This window comes from Gracilinanus agilis, chromosome 3, assembly GCF_016433145.1.
Source record: "Gracilinanus agilis isolate LMUSP501 chromosome 3, AgileGrace, whole genome shotgun sequence".
Classification (NCBI taxonomy): domain Eukaryota; kingdom Metazoa; phylum Chordata; class Mammalia; order Didelphimorphia; family Didelphidae; genus Gracilinanus; species Gracilinanus agilis.
The window spans coordinates 252,819,233-252,843,068 of NC_058132.1; the positions used below are offsets into that span (position 1 = coordinate 252,819,233).

Here is a 23,836-nt window from a genome sequence, read left to right on the forward strand (position 1 = left end):
ACTTCCCAGCTGTGTGACCCTGGGCAAGTCACTTGACCCCCATTGCCTACCCTTACCACTCTTCTGCTTTGGAGCATTGTGTATTGACACAGTATTGACTCCCAGATAGAAGGTAAGGTTTTTAAAAAAATAATAATAAAATTAAAAAATATATTATGTCTGGGGGCAGCAGGGTGGCTCCGTGGATTGAAAGCCAGGAGTAGAAGATGGAAGGTCCTAGGTTCAAATATGACCTCAGATACTTCCTAGTTGTAATACCCTGGACAAGTCACTTAATCCCCATTGCCTAGCCCTTACTGTTCCTCTGCCTTAGAACCAATACACAATATTTATTTTAAGATGGAAGGTAAGGGTTTAAAATTTTTTCAATTTAAAAACAAATAAATAAATAAATAAATAAATGATGTTATATCTGTGAGTGTACATTTGTCCCTATTCACATAATACGAGAGAGAGAGAGAGAGAGAGAGAGAGAGAGAGAGAGAGAGAGAGAGAGAGAGAGAGAGAGAGAGAGAGAGAGAGAAAATGGGGCAGTGGATTCAGGGCAACTTGAGTTCAAGTTCAGCCTCCAATACTTAGTAACTGTGTGACCCTGTGCAAGTCACTTAACCTCTGCCTAAATTTCCTCATCTGTAAAATGAAATTAATAACAGCATCTACCTCCCAGCATTGTTGTAAGGATTGATTGAGGCAAACATTGTGAAGTGCTTGGCACAGTGCCTGGCACAAAGTAAATGCTATATAAATATTAGTTATTATTGGTGCGTTATATGGGATTGTTAATTGATTTAGTGATTAGAGCACTGGACTTGGAATCAGGAACAGCCTCAGACACTAGCTATGTGACCCTGGGCAAATCATTTAAACCTACTTGCCTCAGTTTCCTCATCTATAAAATGAGCCGGAGAAAGAAATGGCAAACCATTCCAGTATCTCTGCCAAGAAAACCCCAAATGGGGGTAGGGAGAGTCTGACATGATTGAAAAACAATTTAATAACAGTATTGTTAATATTAATATTATTAATGCTATTATTAATGATAAATATATTAATATAAAATACTATTTAATAATATTAAAATTAATATTATAACACTTAAATTCTCAGTGTTTTGGCAATCCTCTAAAAATAGAGATCTATTGCCCATCTGGATTGGTAGATAATATTACCCCGCCAAAATTGTAGAATTTCCTCTATTAATGAAATAACACATCTCGACCAAATATTACTACTACTACTACTACTACAACTAATAATAATAATAATAATAATAAATTTATCTGAAAGAAAATTGTCTTCTTTCCCAGAGCCTCCAAGTGTGTTTGAATTACCCAATAAAAACCCTAGATCAGCCAGGGCCAACAGCTAATGTCAACTCTTCCATAAGCTCTATGTCCTTGAGCAAGTCACCTCTCTGAGACCTAGCCCCTTCATCTGTCAAAAGCTAGCTGAGAGGCACTGAGGTGCATAGAGTACAAGGCCTGGAGTCAGAAAGACCTAGGTTCAAATCTGACCTCAGACACTTCCTAACTGTGTGACTCTGAGCAAGTCACATTTGCCTAGCCCTTGCCCCTCTGTCTTAGAGTTGTGACTAAGATGGAAAATAAAGTTTTTTTTTGTTTGTTTGTTTTTTGTTTTGTTTTGTTGTTTTTAAGCAGGGTTAACATGGCTAGTTTCTATTATGTTTCCCACTCTCGAACATTAATAATTAAAGCTTATAGTTTAAAGAGCTTTTCAATATTATTCTCTCTTGTGTTTTATAACTGTGCCAGACAAGTAAAATTACTGCCAAATGGGGAAACTGAAGCTTGTAGAAGCAACTTGTCCAAAGTCATCTACCTCTTAAGGGGCAGAACCAAGACTAAAACCTAGATCTTCTCATTCCAAATCCAGTGTTCTTTCCTCCATATTGTATTGCTTCTCATGATAAAAATAATAGCTGACATTTATGCAGTGCTTTAAAAGTTTGCAAAGCATTTTATTACATACATCATCTTATTTGAGTCCCACAGTAACCCTATGAGGTGTTATAGGAATTACCATTCCCATTTTAGAGAGAAGGAAACTGAGACTTAAAGAACCACACAAGTACGGACACTTAGTGGCGCCATAGTTCATAGAACCCCAGGCCTTCCTGAATTCAAATGTGACCTCAGACTCTTACTAGCTGTGTGACCCTCAATAAGTCACTTTAACATGTTTGCCTCAGTTTCCTCATCTATAAAATGAGCTGGAGAAGAAAATGGCAAACCACTCCAGTACCTCTACCAAGAAAACTCCAAATAGGGTCTTGAAGAGTTAGAGATGACTAAAAACCAACAATAATCATATAATTGTATCAAAAGGATGATTTGAACACAGGTCTTCATGATTCCCAATCCTGCATGCTCTTCTCTACACCATATTGCTTCTGATCTTTGGCCCATGACATAACGAGTATAAAAATATTCCATTTCCTCAAATACCGACTCTTCTTACCCATGCCTGACTTTTTTCCTTCTTGAGCAGCATAGCCCTCTCTGTTGCCCCTTCAGTGATTGGGACTAAAAGTTACAGAGGCAGAATGATGCTAAATGTATCAGTTCTTAGGCCTCTGTCATCATTAAGTGAACACTAAATCTTAGAGGGAAGTTATATTCCCATGAGTTTCCTGAGACAAATGCAAAGATTGCCCTGGGGAAGATCAGATGTTGGATAAAGGAAGGAGATGGGGGGCAGGGAGGTGCTTTGGGTACCTTTATTTGAAGTTAAACATTTCACCCATCTATTTGAGGACCTGGGGCTATCTGGTGTGAAACATTCTTCTTCCAGGCCAAAAAGAAAATGTTGGCACATGCTGGAAATAGTAGCTGGAGGCATACAGCACTGTTCTGGTAAAACCAAGGAGCCCTGATCCTTTCTGCTCCTGTTGCTAGTGAAAGACATGCACCGTACAATTAATACCATTGACCTGCCAGCTTTTGAAAAGAGACTCAGATGGATGGGGTCAGAGCTTCTGAGGAAAGGTCCCTAGCTCATGACTTCTGCTACAATACAGAAAAGGAAGATTTTTGGAAAGCAGAGTTGCTGTTCATGGGAAATGGAGAGGGCATGGATTAGCAAGCCCAATTATGTCCATATTCTGGTTTTATACAGACTCAAATCATAAATTTTTAAGGTGGAGTTCAGAGATTCACAAAATATTAAAGCTAAAAAAGCCTTAAACATCACCTAGTCACAATCTCTCATTAGGCAGATGAGAAAAATGAAACTCAAAGGAATAGACTTTCTTGTCCAAGGTCAAATAGCTATTTAAAAGTAGAGCCAGAATGAGAATGGAAGTCTCCTGAAACTTCCAGTCTAGCTCTGGGATCCATATGGCTTGCTTCTTTATAAGTCTTAATGATGATACCTTTTTTTTTTTTTTTTTTAATAACCCTTACCTTCTATCTTAGAATACTATATTTGATTCTAAGGCAGAAGCATGGCAAAGGCTAGGCAATGAGGGTTAAGTGATTTGCTAGAGTAACATAGCTAGAATGTGTCTGAGGTTAGATTTGAACCTAAGACCTCCCATTTCTAGGTCTGGCTCTCAATCCACTGAGCCACCCCACTGGCCCCCTAATTATTCTTTGCAGACATCAATTTATCTAGGGCTAGAAGAAATCATCCACCTGTGAGATAGAATGAAAAGTTACTTTCCCTTGTCACTAGGACATCCCACCTTATCTCTTGAGAGCCTTACTGTTCCCCTAGCTGTGATCTTATCTCCATTTGGCAATTTGAGGGCTTTTTTCTTTCTTCTCAAATGAGATTTTGTCCCTCTTCCAGTGATGACTTCAGCCACAGAGCCTTTTGGCTTAATATACATTATAGATTTCCATCCCCAATTCCCAAAGAGTAATGCTTAAAAAAAAAAAGATTTTTGTTGGCACTTTTGTTTTTGAATCATAGTCAAGAAATATTCATTAAGCGCCTATAATACTCCAGGCACCATGCTAAGTACTGGGGTTACAAAATGAGGCAAAAGACAATCCCTTCCCTCAAGATGCTCACAGAATAACCAGCTGCATTTCTTAGTATATACTCTCCCAAAATCCAAAAATAGGCAAGTTTTAAAAAACAACAGTATATCCAAAAAGTCAGACATTATATGCAGTTCTCATATGGAGGGTTTCCTACCTCTGCAAAGAAGGAATACCCTTCTCTAGCTCTTCTTTGACACCATGTTTGGTGAGCATAATTTAACATCATTTAGTTTTTTTTTTTTTTTTATAATAACCCTTACCTTCCATCTTAGAATCAATACTACTGATTGATTGCAAGGCAGAAGTATTGGTTGCAAGGCAGAAGAGTGGCAAGGGCTAGGCAATGTGGATTAAGTGACTTGCCCAAGGTCACACAGCTAGGACGTGTCTGAGGGCAGATTTGAACCTGGGAGCTCCTGTCTCTAGGCCTGGCTCTCAGTCCACTGAGCCACCCAGCTGTCCCACCCACATCATTTAGTTTAAGCTACTTGATTATTGTTGTTGTTTCCTTCTATAGTCTAGTGAGTTTTATGTATATTATTTTCCTAGTTCTGCTTACTTCATTTTATATCAGTCCATATAAGTCTTCCCATGCTTCTCTGTATTCACCATATTCATGTTTTCTTATAGCAAAGCCAGATTCCATTAGATATGCACATCATAATTATTTTAAACTCTTACCTTCTTAGAATCAAAAGTATCACAAAAGTGTTCATTTCTAAGGTCAGATTTGAACATAGGTCCTCCCAACTCCAGGCCTGGCACTCTATCCATTTTTCTACCTAGCTGCCTCTATATCATAATTTTTTTAGTCACTCCCCAATTGATGGGCATCTACTTTGTTTCTAGTTTTTTGATAACACAAAAATGTTATAATAACTATATACATGTATATTAGGACTTTCCCCCAAAGAACAAAGTAACTATCAAAGTGAAGGTGGGGGAGGAGGTATGGGTAAAGTGATATACAGATACACAAAGTATAAACCATCATCTGTTATTCTTATCACCTTCCTCAACTTTTTCCTATTATGATCTTTTCTTATAGACACCTCGAGTTAACCCTGTTGCTTCCCTTCCCTTACGACCCTTTCTTTGCTCATAGCATGATGAGTGCTGGACAGCTCTGGGAACCACATGGGAAAAAGCAGTGTCCTTCCCAATGGAAGAGAGAGGATCCCCTTCTAACTAGAGACATATTTGGAAGTCATTTATAGTTTTCAAAAATATATTCCTAAGAACAAAATTAATTACTTTTCAATCTGCCCTGGTGTGTGCTGGTAAATATTTTAACAACCAGCTCTCTGGGGGAGGAAAGCACAAATGAAATCTTTTTCAAGCTCTCCTAGTGGTTACACACACACACACACACACACACACACATGTTTTCTCCACCAAGAGAAAGTAGGCCTCCTGAGAGCAAGGACTATTTTTTCATCTTCATATTTCCATCTTCTTGCACAGTGCCTGGTATATGGCAGACATTCAATAAATGCTTATCGATTCATAGATGACCCTGGACAACAAATATTCTAGACTGATGTCTAATTAAATTTGCCAGCTATGTCTTGAACTCCTCATTAAGCAAGACCCCAAGGTCTGACTAACCAATTTCTACAATCCCATTGCCACAGTGCCCTGCAAACCAGACCTCTGAGGTTCAAGCTTGGAAGGAGCCAAGCCACTTAGTTCTAACTCCTGCTCTAGGACTTTGCTTCTTACCCCTACCTATCCTTGTGGATATGATCCCAAACCAAAACATTCTTTCTTGACCATCACTATGTGTATTCAGTGTAATAAGGGGATTAAACAGGTAGGGTTGTAATAAGGGACTAAGGCTACTTAGGGACTAAGGCTGGAGGTAATAAGGGGATTAAAGCAGGTAGGGTGATAAGGTAGATGTAATAGGGAATAAGGCAAGTGGATGGAGTTTGTACATCCCTAAGTCAGAAGGTAGGAAAGGAGAGTGCAGTAGTGGAGGTAGTAAATTGAGGTGGTAGGAGGTGTAAGGGAATGACTGAGTTTTGGGAATATAAACACTGAAGTCTAAAGAGTAGCAAAGGGAGAGGATGAGTTAATTGGGCAGGCAGCTGCAGCAGGGAGACACAGACTGGGTACACAGGTTTTAGACAGAGACACTGAAGGGAAACAGACTGAACCCTTCAGGTAGGAAGGGCATTTCTACAGACAAAAAGTTAGGGCCAGCCAGAAATGGCTTGAAACTGACTAGAGGGCTTTCTAGTCAGTTTCTCAGGTTCACAAAGGAAGAGTCCAGAGGAAGTATAGGGATCACCACTTCCTCCAAGATGGACATCTCCAACTCCCTTAGGACCCAGAGAGAGAAACTATTTCTTTCTCCCCTTCTCCCTCCTTTATCATTCAACCAATGATTTAGCCAAAGGTTTGATTAAATGACAACAGGGTTTATTAAGTTGACAGGGTTGGTTATAAAGGACAGAGGGATACAAAGTTTCTCTAACAAAGGCCTAGGTTGAAGCTTCAGGTTGGGGAGGGACACAGGAACGAGAGACTGAGAAAGGACCTGCCCCCACTCAGTCCTGGGAGGTTTTGTTGCCTTTAAGATTAGGAAAGTTGCATACAATGATTCAGGAGATAATTGTATCAAGGGTAAGCCCTACTTGACTATGGGGAAAAACTAAGTTTTCAGAGTTTGCTTGCTACTACCCAGATCCACCCTTCTTCCAAAAACCCACAGGAAATTCAGGAAGGGAAATGATGATTGGGATAGGGAATGTCAGGGAGATCCAGAGGGATTAGTTAAGCTACAAATCTTAAGAGAAAAGCTGCAGAATCAAGACCAGGTTTTCAGTCCAAAGACCGAGCTCAATTGACCCTCCTGCTCTGACCGAGACTCCAGGATCAACTGCCTCTAGTCAGGGTTCTAAACCCTTTTCAACTGTCAGAAATTCTGCAGTAAGGCTTTGCAGGGTTGATTTGCACCTTCTGCACCACATCAGAGATCTCCCTTAAGAATTTTAGTATCAATTGTGAGACATCGGAGATGCTAGCACAGGGCTGTAGAGCATGGTGTACTTCTATCAAAGAAGTCTTGTGCTCTATGAGCAAATCAGAATTGCAGTAGCTCAAAAGAAATATAAGATCTTCAAACTTAGAGATGTCTCTATTCCAAATGTTCAATCAGGCTATTTGTTCTGGACCTGTTGTAGAGTCTTCTAAGCTTATATTGGTCTGATCAGCCATAATTGTCCATTGACCCCAACATAGAGATGTAATTTTGGTCCTCTCCAAGTACAAAGGACAATAACCAACGAACTATGTGTGTTGTCTACCCTTATTAGAATGTATACTCCCTGAGGGTAAGGAATATCTCATTTTTGTGTTTGTATCCCCAGGGTTTAAGTCATAATAAAATATATAATAAATGCTTTTTTTCATTCATTCATTCATTCATTCAACTAGAACTGGATCATTGTATCTAGACAAGACTCCGCTCCTACCCCCAACCTAAGCACATTTCTTCTCTCCAGAGACTTCTCTGCTAGGATAAGGGGAAGGTGACACTGTTTCTTGAAAGCATAATCTATCTTTAGTCAGTGGATCCAACAAACTCAAGATTTGCCTGCCATCCAGAAAGCTTTATCCAAGCTGCTCTAAATCCTGTGGTAGAAGGGATGCTTCCTTCACAGAGTTCATTTCCCTTGCTCATCAAAACAATCTTGTGAGGTTGAGATGGCAGATAGCATTATCTGCGATGAGAGAACTGTTCAGAGAGAGTAAGGTCCTTCCTCAAGGTCAAACTGCTAGTGTCAGAGGCAAGATCTACTCTAATTCCAGTATTTCCTCCACTATATTACCTTTCCTTAGAAAAACATCATTCCTAAACAGAAGCCTGCCATTTTTTCTTCTCCTCTCAGGGTATTTTCCAAGACCAATCCCCTATTCATATGACTCTTATAGGTAAAAAGATTTTAAGAAGCCTGGTAAGAGAATTCATTTCCCCTGAAGGTCACCCTTTTTCTCAATCAGACTCTCTATCAATCTAACCTGAGAAGCTAGGAATAATTCCTTTAGGAAGAAAATAAAAAATAATAATTCTCCTTAGCTCAGCTTTCTCTTTGGCTCCAAGTGAAGTAAAATGGACACATTGGCAATAACATTAGAAGACATCTGGTGGGCCTTTGTTCCTTCATTCTCTCAGCGTGACCTCCCAAAAGAATACACAGAATAATCTAATGCCCTATTGCACTTAGAACTCATATGGTGAAGTGGACATGCATAAAAACAAATGAGAGGCAGGTTTTCATTATCCACCCAGTGATCAATATTTATTATGCCCCTGCTGTGTGCAACATACTTTGTTAGATGCTGGGTATACAAGTGTGAAATGGTGGAAAGAATCATGAGTTTATATTTGGATGGGTTTGCATTGGTTCAAATCCTACTTTTCCTGCTTATTACCACATGACTTCAGGCAAGTCACTTACCTCTTAGTTTTCTAATTTATAAAATGAGGGAGTGGGACTAGCTACCCTCACAAGCCCCTTTCAGCTCTACTTCTAAACTCATAATCCTAATAATAGACATAATTTTTGCTCCCAAGGTACCTATAAATAGTACTGGGGGTGGTGGTGGTCAGTTTTCATTCATTCATTTTAACCATGTCTGACTCTTTGTGACCCTGTTTGGGGTTTTCTTAGCAAAGATACTGGAGTGGTTTACTTACTGATTCCAGCCTCATGATTTCAAGAAACCCAGAAATCTTAAACCAGGGCTGCTCTCCCAGTGGCAAGTACTTCCTACAATAATTCTTCTCAAGGGGAAGATAACCCCAACCAAGAGGATGACACAGATGAAAAAATTTGCCTTCATATGAGGAATCTGAGGGCAACAGGGTTAAGTGACTTGCCCAAGGTCACACAGCTAATAAGCATTTGAGGTCAAATTTAAACTTGACTCTAAACTCTAACTTAACTCTTGACTCTAGGACTGCCACTCTATCCACTAGACCACCTCACTGCCCAATGGAATAGTAGAGGAGCTAAAATATATACACAAATAATAAACCCAGAAGGTCGCATAAGATAAATGCCATATAAGTCACACAAACTAACTGCTATGAGTGCAAAGGGTCTTTCCATGTTTAACATTCTATGACTATTAATTATATAAAATGAAAAAGAGTTTTGTACATAGCTGTGGGTTTGCTATGGAATTAGGAACAAATGCTTATTTTCAGTATACTAGAAGAAACTCAGAGAGCATTTAGTCCCACTCATTCCCTTTATAAATGAGAAACTAAAGCCCAGAGAGATTAAGATCATTTATCTTACATCACACAGCAAATCGAGGCCTAAAATCTAGGTTTCCAGATGTCCAGGTCTGTGTCCTTTTTCACTATATCATGCAGGTGGATGGAGGGGGTAGGAGGGGAATGAGGAGATCCACTTCCCTTCCTCAGTAATCCATAAAATACCTGAACATCTGGGAAGTAGATGCCAGACTGAGCTGAGTTAATAATTCCTTTAAGGAAAATGAACTTCGGGAAAAGAGCAAGAACTACTAGTAATAGGTATCATTTATATCATGCTTAAAGCTTGCAAAGTAATTTACATGGACTCACTTAATCCTTACAATACTGTGAGAGACACGTCACTAGTCTCCCCAATTTACAAATGAGCAAAATGAGTCTCAAAGAGATTAGTGATTTAATCATACAGCTAGGATTAGCTCTAGCATTTGAACCCAGAAAGTCTTCCCGACTCCCAAATCCAGTGCTTGTTCCAGTAGACCTTGTTGCCTTTCTTAATATTAGTGACAACCATATCCAGATTGCTGACTTGAAGACAAATCAATGGCTTTTCTAATCTGAAAGTCAAGAGCTACTTTGGGAGGAATCCTAAAACTAAGGTTGTAATCCCAATGGATATTTACCCAAGATCCCAGACTGTATTGCCATGACCCATTTCCTCAAACAAAGGGATAATCTGATTTGATAGCACTTTATAGCAGTCTAGCAAGGCAGGATGGAGTTGCATCCCCTAGAGTTTGCATGGAGATGAGCATGTGCTCTGGCTTCTTGCTAAAGGACATTCATAGCTTATGGTTCCTATTGGTCCTCAAGAGTCCCATTACTAGAGACTATGTTGAAGATAATTAGAGAGGAAAAAAATGACAGGAAGAGCTGCTCCCTCAGCAGGGATTAAGACCTACCCAAAAGCTCTGCCTTCCTCTCTATCTCTCTCTGTCTCTGTCTTTGCCTCTGTTTCTCTGTCTCTCTTTCAGTGGGCTATTCTTTTGGATTACCTTCAGCCAGGTGTTTTGTGGAGTTCCAGAAATGGAAAAGAGGTGGTTTCTCTCCCTCTATCCCTTCCTCTCCACCAGTCATTGTAATCCAAAGCTGGCATATGGTAATGGTGATCAAAGTGTGATTGCTAGGTGACACTGACAGGGGACATCATCTTCCTGGATGCCTCTTCTTCTTCGAGCTTCTTTTCCAGGGCATGACTGAACAGTAATCTCGAGAGACTGATATTTCCAGCCTCATGAATTCAAGAAATCCAGAGACCTTGAATCAGGGCTGCTTTCCCAATGACAGGTGCTTCCCTCAAGGGGAAGATAACCTCGACCAAGAGGATGACACAGATGAAAGGAATAAGAAAGCCCAAGCCATTCCTAGATGGCCAGAGGACTGGAACTTTGTTCGTTTGAGAATTCAGATAGTCAAAGATCCAAGGGGAATGTGAAATATCATTTGGGGGTTTTAGCTCTCCAGAGAATCTTCATCTCCTAGCATAGTATAAGTGATGGATTATTGTTTCCCCTTTAAAATATTTGTTAGTATGTGCTTCGGAGTCTTTTATGCTGTAAGCATTTCTTTTATGATAAAAAATAAATAACTACTCTTATACCTAACATCTACTACTTCATACAGCGATTCCCTTTCTAAAAAGTACCCCATTAATCCTTTTTAGGGAAAGCATAGGAAAAGCCATGAACCTTATTAAAGAGATCTTCCCCAATATGCCAGGGTAAGGGCAATATGCAAGAAAGTTTAAATAAAATCTATTTTTCTTCTTATAGAAGTCATTCTCCTTCAGGACTCAATGGTCTGAGTGTAAAGTAGGAATCCTATGTAACAGTAAAGTTCCTCAGGCCCGTTGGGGGGGCAGGGGACACAGGGATGAGGAGAGAGTGGTTATCATATTTTTCTTATACACATAATTTTCAAAGTATATGCTTTATCTCTCCCTACTAGAGTGTCAGCTCCTTAAATGCAGGGTTGGTATTATTTATATATATATAATATATATGTACATATACATATATATATATGGCACTTAAATAATCAAAGCAGTTAACTGGCACCATGGATAGAGCACTAGGTCTGAAGTCAAGAAGACTCTGCTTCCTTGAGTTCAAATCTGGTCTCAGACACTTATTAACTGTGTGATCCTGGGCAAGTCACTTTACCCTGTTGGCCTCAGTGTCCTCATCTGTAAAATGAACTGGAGAAAGAAATGGACAGCCACTAGGGTGTCTTTGATAAGAAAACCTCAAATGGGATTATGAAGTCAGACACAATTGAAGAACAACTGAACAACTAATAGACAATCAGTAGACAAATGCATTTGGAAGCTATCAGAAACTTAGCTCTTTTTTTCCTAAATCAAATAATCTCCCAAATCTTGGCTCTTATAGCCTAGATGAGGCAGGGCCTGTCCAACCTAAATCCAGATAGCCTTTTCCTCTTAGAAGTAACAGAGGCACTCACTCATCATGCTCTCAAGAGAGATAAGGAGACCTCCTTTACAGTTCAATACAGCTAATTTCCAGTTGAAAACATTGTAAGTTAATGCATTTGACTCAGAATTAGGAGACAAGAAGAAAGCCAGTTTTTATGTCCTCCAGTTCCCCTTCCCCTAGAAGTGGTATAACTTTTGGTGCCTGAGTACCTAGCAAGTCTTCCACTAAGCTCATCTCTTAATGGGACATATCCCCCTCTCCCCAGGATGGGTTTGCTGGGAAGGACAATGGCCTGGACACAAAATCAGTCAGCGTTTTTCCCTCCCTGCATTCCTCTGCCTTCTCTTGCTTTAAGAGATTTGGTACTTATTCAGATCGTCAATAGATTTCTGTTGTTGTTATTACCAACTGCCTATGTTTTCCTTGGCTGGAGGAGTCACGCCGCCCGTTCAGTGCAATGACAGGGAAAAACCAGCTGTCAGCAGCTCTTCTATTGAAGAGACACCAGGGACTCTGCTTGATAAAGAAATTCCCTGAGCTGTAAGGTTTAATTTAGACTTTTCCACTCATTTGCTGGGTGATTTTTTGTGAGTTATCTAGCTTCTCTGAGCATTGCCATCTTTACCTCCAAATTGAGCCTCTCTCCTGACCCAAGGAAAATGCTGATTAAACCAACAACTCTTAAATGCGGGGTGTGGCTGTGACAAGTTTGGGTTTACAAGGCCTGCACACTTGATACTGTTTATTTGGTCAGTCAATAAACATTCATTAAAAACTTACCTACTATGTGCAGCATGTAGGTGACAGAGTGGATCAGTGCCAAGTCTGGGGTTGGGAGGATCTGGGTTTGAATCTGTGTGACTGGTGGCCACTGTGTGTCCCTGGGCAAGTCACTTAAAGCTGTTTGCCTAGCCCTTGCTTACCCTTATGTCTTAGAATTGTTAATAAGACAAAAAAGGAGGTTTTCTTTTTTAAGATCCTACTATGTGCCACAGACTGTGCCAAGTGCCATTCCCTCCTGGCAACTTTATATGCAATTAGAATAAGTTGCCACCAGCTATAGCACAGTGCCTATCACATAGTATGTACTAAATAAAGCCTTGTTGACTAACTGAATGATGCAGTTGGGACAAGAGTACACAAAATTGGAAAAAGCCAAAAGTGTAAAACTATGTGTATGTGCAGAGTTATAAAAATGAAGGATACTTTTTAGTATTATGTTCTCAGAAATGTACTTTTTTTTAAAGAGAGGGAATAACCTTCTCCATGGGATCTAGTTATTTATTTTGTGGTAAAGAGAAGTATCAGCATAGTGCAGTAGTTAGGGAGCCAGCCTTGAGGTTTCATGAGTTTAAAGTTCTGCCTTTAACACATATGAGGTTGTGTGACCCTGGACACTTATCCTCTCAGAGGCCCAGGCAATTCCCTAAGACTGGAAGAGGCAGAGCAATTGTTCTTTGGCACTGACAAAGGGAGTTTCCACACCAGGAGTTCCTTACACCAGGTCTGCTCCAAGTCAAGTGGCATATGTAGAAGCAGTAGCTTGGGTTCAAATCCTACCAGCTGCTTACTACCTGAATGGCCTAGGGCAAATCTCATTATTTCTTTGGACATCAAGTTTTCTCATTTATAAAATTGTCAACTCAACTTCCAAGGTCACTTCCATCCCTAGATCTAACAATCCTAAGACATTAACCACAATATTCAAATACTGAGGAATAAAATGTTGAAACTACACCTAGAACAAATCATTTCTCTCAGGGAGGCAACTAGAACCCTGGACTTGGACTCATGAAAGTCTGAGTTCAAATCCTAACTCAGACATTTACTTAACTATGGCAACCCCAAGCAAGTTACCAGATCCCTCTCTGACTCAATGTCCTCATTTGTAAAATGGAAAATAATAGCAGTAGTAGTAAGATAAAAGTAAAATAGTAAAATGAGAGCAATGGCAGTAAGATAAAAGTAAAATAGTAACATGAGAGCAGTGGTAGTAGTAAAATAAAAGAATTCGGCTTCACAGGATTATTGTGAAGATCAGGTAATATAACACATGTAAAAACACTTAGCAAATTTTAAAGTGCCACTTAATGCCTGTTATCACTCTTAGCGTTATTGTTGTTATTTGTTACTATTATTGGTTCTACCACTAGTTGGATTGTGGTGCCTCTAGGCTGCAGTTTCATGGCCTGAAGCACTAGGCTTTCCACAAGCAATTGCTTTTTGAGGATGTCCAATAGATGCAAGGAGGATGAGCTAAGACCCCTCCTTGAGGGAAGTACAGAGCTCAGGGAGCTCTAATAACCCCTCTTCTAGACTCTTCCCCTACAAACTACTTAGAAGTAAAAGATAAGGCAAGCCCTTGGGACAGTTGAAATTTCCACCCTATGAAGCTCTGTAAAAACCAAGTTCCCTCATCCCAAGGACTTTCACAATCAGTAAATACCATCTGTGTTGAGCTAAAGGAAAAGGACTGATAAGACTTGCCAACATCTGAACCCTGGCATTCAAGGGAACCTAGATTGCCTCAAAATGATAATTAATTCAGTCCACTTATTAAAGCTTCTACCTAACCTAAGGAGGAGTGAAAAATACTGAAGCAAATTTTATTTTCTTCATGAATTTTTTAACAAATGCTGTCAAAGTAATAAAGTACCTTATAATTTATAAGCACTATTAAAACAGCATCATCTACCCTAGAAGAATATATTATGTGTGGCCATGAAAAACAACTTTATTTTGTAGAAAAGGCAATGGATATTTAATTTCTTTCCTGTCCCCCAACCCCCTGAACATAGTTTGTTTTTTTAAGATGTTCAGATTATAAAATTCTTTTCAGTTAGTCAAAACCAAATAGGTTGGTTTGTTCACTTTCTGATTTCTCACCTTCCTAAAGTCAATTGTGCAATCACAAATTACAGCCTGAGGTTGAGATGGAAATTTTGCTCAAGTACACTGGCAAAATACTGTTCTTCTAAAGAGCTAAATTCAGCTAAATAAAAGCTGAAAAGCTTTGTAAAGCAAATAGGTCCAAAGCCCTTAGTCCTTGGCTGACCTCAAGGCCTAAAATGCAGGTGATAGACTGATAAATAAGAGAAAACCAATGGTTGAGAAGAAATTCTAATTCATAATGTTCTTTAGAGAATTCACACAACAGAATTCACAAAACTATTATTGAGAGAAATGGTACAAATTTCCAGAAAAGAGTTTCCTCACAATCAGACAGCAACTGGAAACATCCCAATGCCAGGTACAAAGATGGTTGTCGGTTTTTGTGGAATCCATCAGCTCAATGTTGTACAAAGAATATTTTCTATTAGCAAAGGAAGGTTTTCCCAGGGAAGAACCATGATATCTTTCAAATAGGAAGTCATAGTTCCTTTGTGAGAGGGAGGAAGGGGAAGAAGTTGAAGGAAAGCAAGAGGCCCAGCTAGGCAGAGTTGGAGGAATTGGCATTTATACATTTTTCAATCATTTCATGGAACCAAAATGAAGGACAGGCTTTGTACAGTGAGAAAGTATCTGAAGTAATTAAAAATGCATTGTTCTTATGAAAGCCAGAAAGAGAAACAAATTAAAATGTGAAGACTATAAGCCTTTTTCCAGGATTATAACATGCAGCTTGCTTCTTTTTCCTCAAACAAAACAAAGTTCAAATTAAAAACACACACATGGTTACACAATTCCAGTTTAACACAAAGCAGGCCAGGCTCACTTTGGGTAGGTATGGTTCACTCCAACATTTCATTAGCCTAGGGATAAAGTATACCTACCAAAGTGAGCCCTGCTTTGTGTTAATATGATGCCACCATGCTGGGTGTGTTTTAAATGCTTGCTGCGTTCCAGTGCCATCACTGACTTCTGAATGCCAACAGTTCTTTGTTCAGGCACAAGCCACACACGGTATCCCTTTAAGCCAAGGTAAAGTAACTGCCTAAGATCATGCTACAATTAACTGCAGAGAGAGTCATAAAACTATGCAGACACCCCCTTGATCCAGCAATACCACTACTTGGTCTGTATCCAAAGGAGATAAAGATAGGGGAAAAGAACCTACTTATACAAAAATTTTTAGCAGCATTTTTGTGGTGTCAAAGAAATGGAAACTAAAGAGATGTCCATCAATTGGGGAATGAGAAGGAGGAGGAGGAGGAGGAGGAGGAGGAGGAGGAGAAGGAGAAGGAGGAGAAGAAAAAGAAGAAATATGTATAAACTAGAAGTAAGGATGGATAGAATGAATTCAAGAAGTACTAAAGCTCATAATCAACTGAATCTGCTAATAAAAGATAACAAAAAACTCTATTTCTAGCTTTATTAAGGAAAGAATATCAAATAATGTCTAGGACTTTTCTTACAGTGAACGGGACACTGCTAATTAATAAAAGAGAAGGCAAACCCATTCAACATTAATTTTGCTGGTTTCCTCTATCAATGGTCTTCAGCCAAAAAATAATAGAATATGAATGACTGATAATGATTTGATCCTGAAGATTGAGACATAGCAAAAGAATACTTAGTCATCCTTGATATGTCCAAATCATCAGACCCAAGTGAACTATATTCTTGGATAACAAAAAACTGGCAGATATCACAACTGAGCAAGTCATTAATTTTTTTTTAAGAGAATAGATTTGGTGTGGTGCATGCCTTGAGTTCCCCCTGTGGATTACTAGATGTAGTGGAATGACCTTGGGAAAGTCACTTAACATGTCTTATCTTATCTATAAAATAAGTAGCTCTGAGGTCTTTTCTAGCTCTAGATCTATGATCCTTTGCTATGCTTAGATTTGAACAAAACATCTGATAGACTCTCAGATTATTCATGAGGAAAATATGGAGACATGTAGTTTATAAAATAAATTATTAATGAATTAGTGAATTAAATGGCTAGACCAAAAAAGTAGTTAATGATAGTTGAACATCAAGTTAAAAGAAGTCTCTAATGGAGTGCCCTGAGGGTCAGTGGGGTAGCCATGTGTTACTTAATATTTTAATCAATGGCTTGAGTAAATGTACAGATATCATGTTTATCAAATTTGCTGATGGCATAAAGTTGGGAAAACTAGTCAATATGATGGATGATTGAGTCAAGATCCATAAAGATCTTGACAAGTTAGAATTGGACTTAGTGTAATAAGATGAAATTTTAAAGGGATAAATGCAAAGTCTTACATTGGGGCTCAAAATAGCAAGTTGGCAAATACAAGTTAGGCAAGTTGTAGGCAGCAGTTCATCTGAAAAGAAGTCTGGGTTGTTTTTTTTTTAAGATTTGCAAGATCTATGTCAGTCAACAGTATGAGGCAGCAACTGCCCTACCACCAAATGCTCTCCAGTTCTAGCCTGACCTGAATTAAAAGAGTCATAGTTAGGGAATTAGGGAGGTGATGGTGCTGCTGTACTGTCCTAGTTATCAGACCACTTTTGAAATATGGTGTTCTGTACTGGATACCACATTTAAGGAAGGTCAATGATAAGCTAGAAAATGTCTAGAGGAGGGCATTTGGGTTGGTGATGGGCTTCCAGATCATACCATATGGTGCAGTTGAAGAAATGGAAGATATTCATCCTAGAGAAAGGATGTCTTTGAGAGTCACACTATCTCTCTCCAAGTAGTTGAAGAGCTATGAAATAAAAGAAGAGTTAGACTTCTCTCACTTGAGCCAGGAGAGCAGAATTTTAAGAAAAGTTACAGAACAGCAGACTTGGATTTAGACTTGATATAACAATTAGTGCTATAAGATACATCAGAAAGTAGTGTATTTCCTCTTCAATGGAGGCATTCAGGCCAAGGCTGGATAACCATTAGTGGATTCTTGTTTAGATATGAGTCAGGCTGGATGCTCTATGAGATTCCTTTCAATTTTGAGATTCCATTACTCAATGATAATAAAGACATCATTCCATTTGAGATTAATAGTATAAAGATATCAAATAAGGAATAAAGTCACAGCAGCCCAGGTACTATGTCAATTCAACATTGCCTTGATCCCTTTTTTCCTCTTTTGATGTTAGTCAGTCATTGTATGAGGACAGAGACCTCATGTGAAGTCTGGAAAACCTGGACTCAATCTTTTTTTTCCTAAAGTTTATTTGTTTATTTAATTTAGAATATTTTTTCATGGCATGAATCATGTTCTTTCCCTCCCCTCCTCTCAGCCCCCTCCCACAGCCAATGAGCAATTCCACTGGATTTTATATGTGTCATTAATCAAGACCTATTTCCATACTATTAATATTTGCACTAGGGTGATTGTTTAGAGTCTACATCCCCAGTCATATCCCCATTGAACCATGTGATCAAACAGTTGTTTTTCTTCTCTATTTCTACTCCCACAGTTCTTTCTCTGGATGTGAGTAGTGTTCTTTCTCATAAGTCCCTCAGAGTTATCCTGGATCATTGAATTGCTGCTAGTACAGAAGTCCATTACATTTGATTGTACCACAGTGTATCAGTCTCTATGTACAATGTTCTCCTGGTTCTGCTCCTTTCACTCTGCATCAATCCCTGGAGGTCTTTCCCATGGAATTCCTCCAGTTCATCATTCCTTTTAGCACAATAGTATTCCAACCTGGACTCAATCTTGACTCTGACATCTGGTCAAGACTTCATCTCTCAGGAAATTCCAGCACCATAAATTGCAGAGCAGGGACAGATTTCCATCGATAGAAGGAGTTTCCTTGCTAAGAGTTCCCTACATCCATGAAATATCCTATATCTGGTTTAACATGTTTCAATAGAGATCTTGAAGCATCTCTTGATGATTCCTATGTTTGGAGTAAAGGTGGAGGAACAAAGAGCTGGAGGAGGACTACATGAAGAATAACAGGGAAACCTCAAATCCTCACACTAGCAATTAGCTTACATCTCCTCTCTCAGCATGGAGCAAATTGGAGGCAGATCCTCAGTGTTGAATAGGCTCTTCTCTGCTCTACTGGGACCCAAAGCCTCACCCCAGAGCACACTCCTCCATGCATTCCAGATGGGCTCCTATATTTAGCACCTTCAGAAGGAGCTAATGATGTGTCACTCCCACCTCCTGGATCCATATCCCCACCTCCCTCCTGACATCTGACATCTGACATATGACTCAGCTTTGCCAGGGCTCTGGCTTGGGATAGGAGGCTGGACCTGAGGTAAAAACCTAATATAAGATAATATTCAGTCATGGCACAGTGTGGAGCACTTGTCTGGAACCCATCTTGTGGCTGGAATGCCTTGGGAGCCTATTTTGTACTTTAGACCCTCAGGAACCAAGCACAATTTCCCAGAGCACAAGATGATTTGTCCCTAGGGCAGGGAGACTCTCTCAGAATAAAATGGCTTGATGCCCTTGAAAGCCTAAAGGAACACAGGAATGAATGAGGGGAAAACGAAGCATCTTTGTTCAGGAACATTGAGTGACACTGGAAATTTTAGGAAACAAAATCTCTGGTAGATGCTTAAGCTCCTTTAACCTTCCTGAAGCCATCAACTTAGTTCCCTTTTGGTGTTATAGGATTAGAAGGAGGGAACATAAATTCCCCAATCTTCGCCATTAACAACACCATTTACTTTATGGTGTAGTCACTTACAGAGACCTTCCTTGATCCATTCCTCTGTTTTCCTTGTCAGTAAGGTTCCCACCTATCCCCCTCCCCAAAATTATTTGCATTAGGTATTTTCTTATTGCTACATGTTGTCTCTCTCCACCCTAATCTTCCCCCCTAAATAGAATACAAACTCTTGAAGGACAAGAGCTGTTTCTTTTGCTATTTTTTTTTAATCATAAGCTCCTACTATCAGCAGCAGCTGGTTTACAGTATCAGATAGAAATTGCACCTGGAATTTCACCAATTTAGAGAAAGGCCTTAGTAAGAAACTGCCTCTACTATGGCAAATGGATCACTTCCCTGCAACTAAGAGAATAGTCTAGAGCATTTGGAGGCTAAATAACTTGCCTAAGGTCACAGAGTCAGTATGTGCAGGTTTTCTGGCTCTCTATCCACCATGTCACAACAGCTCTCAATATATGTTCCTAATACATTATGGATGATGGGGTAGCTAGGTAGCTCAGTGGATAGAGAACCAGGTATAGAAATAGGGGGTCCTGGGTTCAAATTTGGCCTAAGACACTTCTTAGCTGTATGACCCTGGGCAAGTCACTTAACCCTATTTACGTAGTCCTTGCCCTTCTATTTTAAAGTTTAATAAGACAGAAAGTAAGGGTTAAAAAAAAAGAAAGAAAGTCTTCTGACTCTAAGGCTAGCCCTCTCTCCTCTATATCAAGCTACCTCACAGTCATTGAATAAATAAATGAAAGCCATCAGAACATATTGTGAACAGTCATATGCTAACAAAACTGAGCACACAAAAGAAATAGAGGTATATCTTCAAAATTTTCCTCAAACTCTCAGAAGACCCCATAGAGATTTTAAATAACTGGATCTCAGAAAAGGAAACAATATATAACTCCAGGACCTAATAGATTCACAGGGGAATTCTATCAAACTTTTAAAGAATTTCTAATACCTATACTTTACAATTAATTTTCAAAAATTGAGAAATAAAAAACCCCACCAGAATCCTCAACACAGAGGTCAATATCATTAATGAATTTTGGCTAACAATTTTAAAACAAAATCCTATGAAATAAATGAATGCATATTAAATGTTTAGCTTTGTCATGAGAGCTTTATACTTGTTCAAATACTGCACCATAGTGAAAACCAAGTGTTCTCACATACTAGAGACTTTAAAAATATTTTTTGAATTAAACTGAAGTCCTAGCCTTGGCCTCACCTACCAAAGACCTATGAGAGTCATCTTTTATAGGCTACATATGAGGAAAAAGGCCCAAGATGAAGTGATTTTGTTCATTCACTGAGTCAAAGGAAAACTAAAATAAAACCACAACTTTCTTGTTAGCTGACTCTTGGGGACTCAGTTGTCTAGATTTTACAGCTCAGGCTCTGATGGTTAATCCAAAAATCCCCTTTTATTCTTGTTGTTTAGTCATTTCAGTCATGTCCAACTCTTCATGACTCCATCTGGGGTTTTCTTGGCAAAGATACTAGAGTGATTTGCCATTTCCTTCTCTAGCTCATTTTTCAGATGAGGAACTGAGGCAAAAAAGGTTAAGTGACTTTCCCAGGGCCAAACAACTAGTGTATGAAACCAAATTTGAACTCAAGAAGATGAGTCTTCCTGACTCCAGGCCACTGTGTGTGAGGATAGAAAAGCTAGGGTGCTTGGAAAGAGAAGGAAGTGAGATAATTGGATTCAGAAAATCTTAATAAGTTCTATTCTATATAAAGTATCAAAGAAACTCCTCAAGCATGGTAAAGAAATATTCTTAATGCCAGAACACTAGAAAGGGTATCTGTTTTTCTTTGGAATATGTAAAAGTTGCTCTTTAAGATAGCAAAAGGAATGTCTGAAGGCCAAGAAAAACTCACAGGATGTGTGTCTTATGGGTGAAATCACTTCAGGAGTTGAGGGTATTCAGATTTTCTGGGCCACCTGAGCTTCTCCTAATTTCCCTTTTTAATAGTCCAAATCATACATTAATAGATAGGAAGAAATCCGGTCCTTAAATTTTAAAAATATATTTTGCTTTGTCAATTGAAATAATGACACCTAGAATTTTTTTTAATCAAGTCAAGCCCCTTTGAGAATTTGTAGAATTCTCTAGAAAGAAGCTGGTGAGCAAATTATGGAATAGCTGAGATCATACACAGTAAAACTAAAGGGTATCACTTTTAAAAAGTGGTTTATAGTCATTGTAGAGAGAGGACTATAGAGGTTTGGAACTCTGGAAGGAAGGGAAAGCTTAGGTCCAAAGTTGCAGAGAGACATTTGGTTCTTAGGATGACGCACAGAGATGCTTAAAACAGTAACAGAAATTTGTATTCTAAACAGCCGTGTAGAAACTGGGAGAGAACTGGATCAAAGTCATGAAAATGACCTACAGAAATGATTGCTAATAAAATGATGAACCAAATAATTTCACCAGTAGTGATAGAAACAGTTAAATTCCTCTTCCTTAGGGATGTGTTGGTTTATACATAGAAAATGAAGTTTCTGCCTATGTGACTAAGTCTCAAAAATAGAATGAAAATGAAGTTTAAATCTTATAATTCCAAAGGAAAATGAAGATAGGGGAACAGCTAAGAAGTATAGTTTGGCTGAAATAAAGGATAATGAAGGAGAGTAATGTGAAATAAGGTTGGTGGGGCAGTAGTAAATTGTGGAGGCCTTTAATATCAAGTTAAAGAGTTGGTATTTCATTCTATAAACAACGGAGAGCTACAGGAAGGATTTTTTTTGGATCAGGGAGAGATTTGGTCAGGCTAGGACTTTAAGAGTATTAATTTGTCAACTGTATGGAAGGTAGATTGAAGGAGGGAAGAAAATGGAGACACAGCAACCAATTAAAAGGTCGTTAAAAGAGTAAAGCTGATGAGAGCCTAAAAATGACAGCATGAATGAAGAGAAGAGATGATACATAGATCATAGAGGTAGAATCAATGATACAAAAAATGTTAGATTTTTCAACTCATTGGTTTTTGTGGGGTAGGAGAGAAGAGGGATGGAGAAAGAGAAATCAGGAGAGGTATAAGCTAAGTTTTGCAGGATTTGCAAGAAGCCATGTCTGGGGGGCAGGCTGCCACTTGGACATTTGGAATCTTGGGAGGTTCCTGATGCCATGTCAGGGCATGAGACCAATCATCAGTTGGGCTGTGCCCTAGATAAGGGAGAGGGAAACTGAACCCAGGGTCTCATTCTGGAGCCAGGGATCCAGGGTGGTGGGGACAAACCTTTCTCTCCTTGATTTATTAATCAAGTCAAGAATCAACCAGCATACCTGAAAGTTACAGGATTACTACTGAGTATATCATCTGACTCGATGATATAATTAAACTTCCTTTGGAATTCCCTCAACCAATTATAGTATGGTTTTTCAGGAAGACTAGCCTCCTGGTATCAGTGTTATTAGAGTATTAACGATGGTCAATAAACAACTGACTACTAAAATTGATGATGGTAATTAATCACAGCTTCAGAGAGTAAAGCTGGATACCTCTCTGTTTCTTCAAGTTCCCTTAGAACTCCTTTGAGGCTGCCTTGTTGCCAGGCTAACCAACAAAAGGTCATAGCTGGTTTGAGTTTTATAACAAAGATTTTACTTGATGTAATCAAATAACAAGGGAAACTGAGGGAAGGGAAGAGGGTTTAGGAATCCCTAAATGAAATCTAATCTTAGCTCAAAGTATATAATCTAACAGCTTCAGAATGTTGAAGGCTGGGCTGACCCAGACAGGCACACTGGCCTGCTTGGCTCACTTTGGTGGACACTGCCTGCCTATAGACAGATTAGATTGCAGCTTGATTGAAGATAATTAGATGGATAAATCTTCTGTAATGATTTGTTTAATGGTGTTAATTGACCCTAAAGCTCAGTAGTAATTCTGTAACTTTCAGGTATGCTGGTTGATTCTTGACTTGATTAATAAATCAAGGAGAAAAAGGTTTGTCCCCACCACCCTGGATCCCCAGCTCCAGAATGAGTCCCTGGGTTCAGTTTCTCTCTCCCTCATATAGGGCACAGCCAAACTGATGATTGGTCTCATGCCCTGGCATGGCATCAGGAATCTCCCAAGATTCCAAGTGTCCAACTGGCAGCCCTGCCCCCAGACATGGCTTCTTGCAAATCCTGCAAAACTTAACTTACAGAGGTTAGAAGCAAGAGAGTCAGAGAAATAGAGACAAAGAGAGAATCAGGGTGAACAAAAAATACACAGACATGGAGAGAACCAAAGGTGATTATAAGGTTTTGATCCAGAGAGCCTAGATTAGAAGGATGCTTTAGAGAAGAAGATGTCACGGTAGTTTGGTACATGTTGAGTGTGTGGAATTGGTAAAACTGTCACTGAAAATGTCTAGTAGTTGACAGTATTATGGAAGTGAAGCTCAGGGAAGAGACTGAAGCTAAATTTAAAATCTGAGCTTTGGGAGGAACAACCACAATTAATGGGCAGGAGAAGTTTAGTGAAGGAGATATTAAAAGGCCAGACAAGATAAGAGAATCTGGAGTGAAAAGGCATCATTTGAAGCCAAAGAAGGG

At 39.1% G+C, this 23,836-nt stretch overlaps 1 protein-coding gene across 1 annotated transcript in view; it reads right to left on the minus strand.

The window, feature by feature from the left end:
* The window catches only part of LOC123242218 (myosin-IIIb-like), a 413,600-nt gene that overhangs the window by 351,239 nt on the left and 38,525 nt on the right, over window positions 1–23,836 (minus strand). The gene's annotated exons all lie outside the window — the stretch shown is intronic.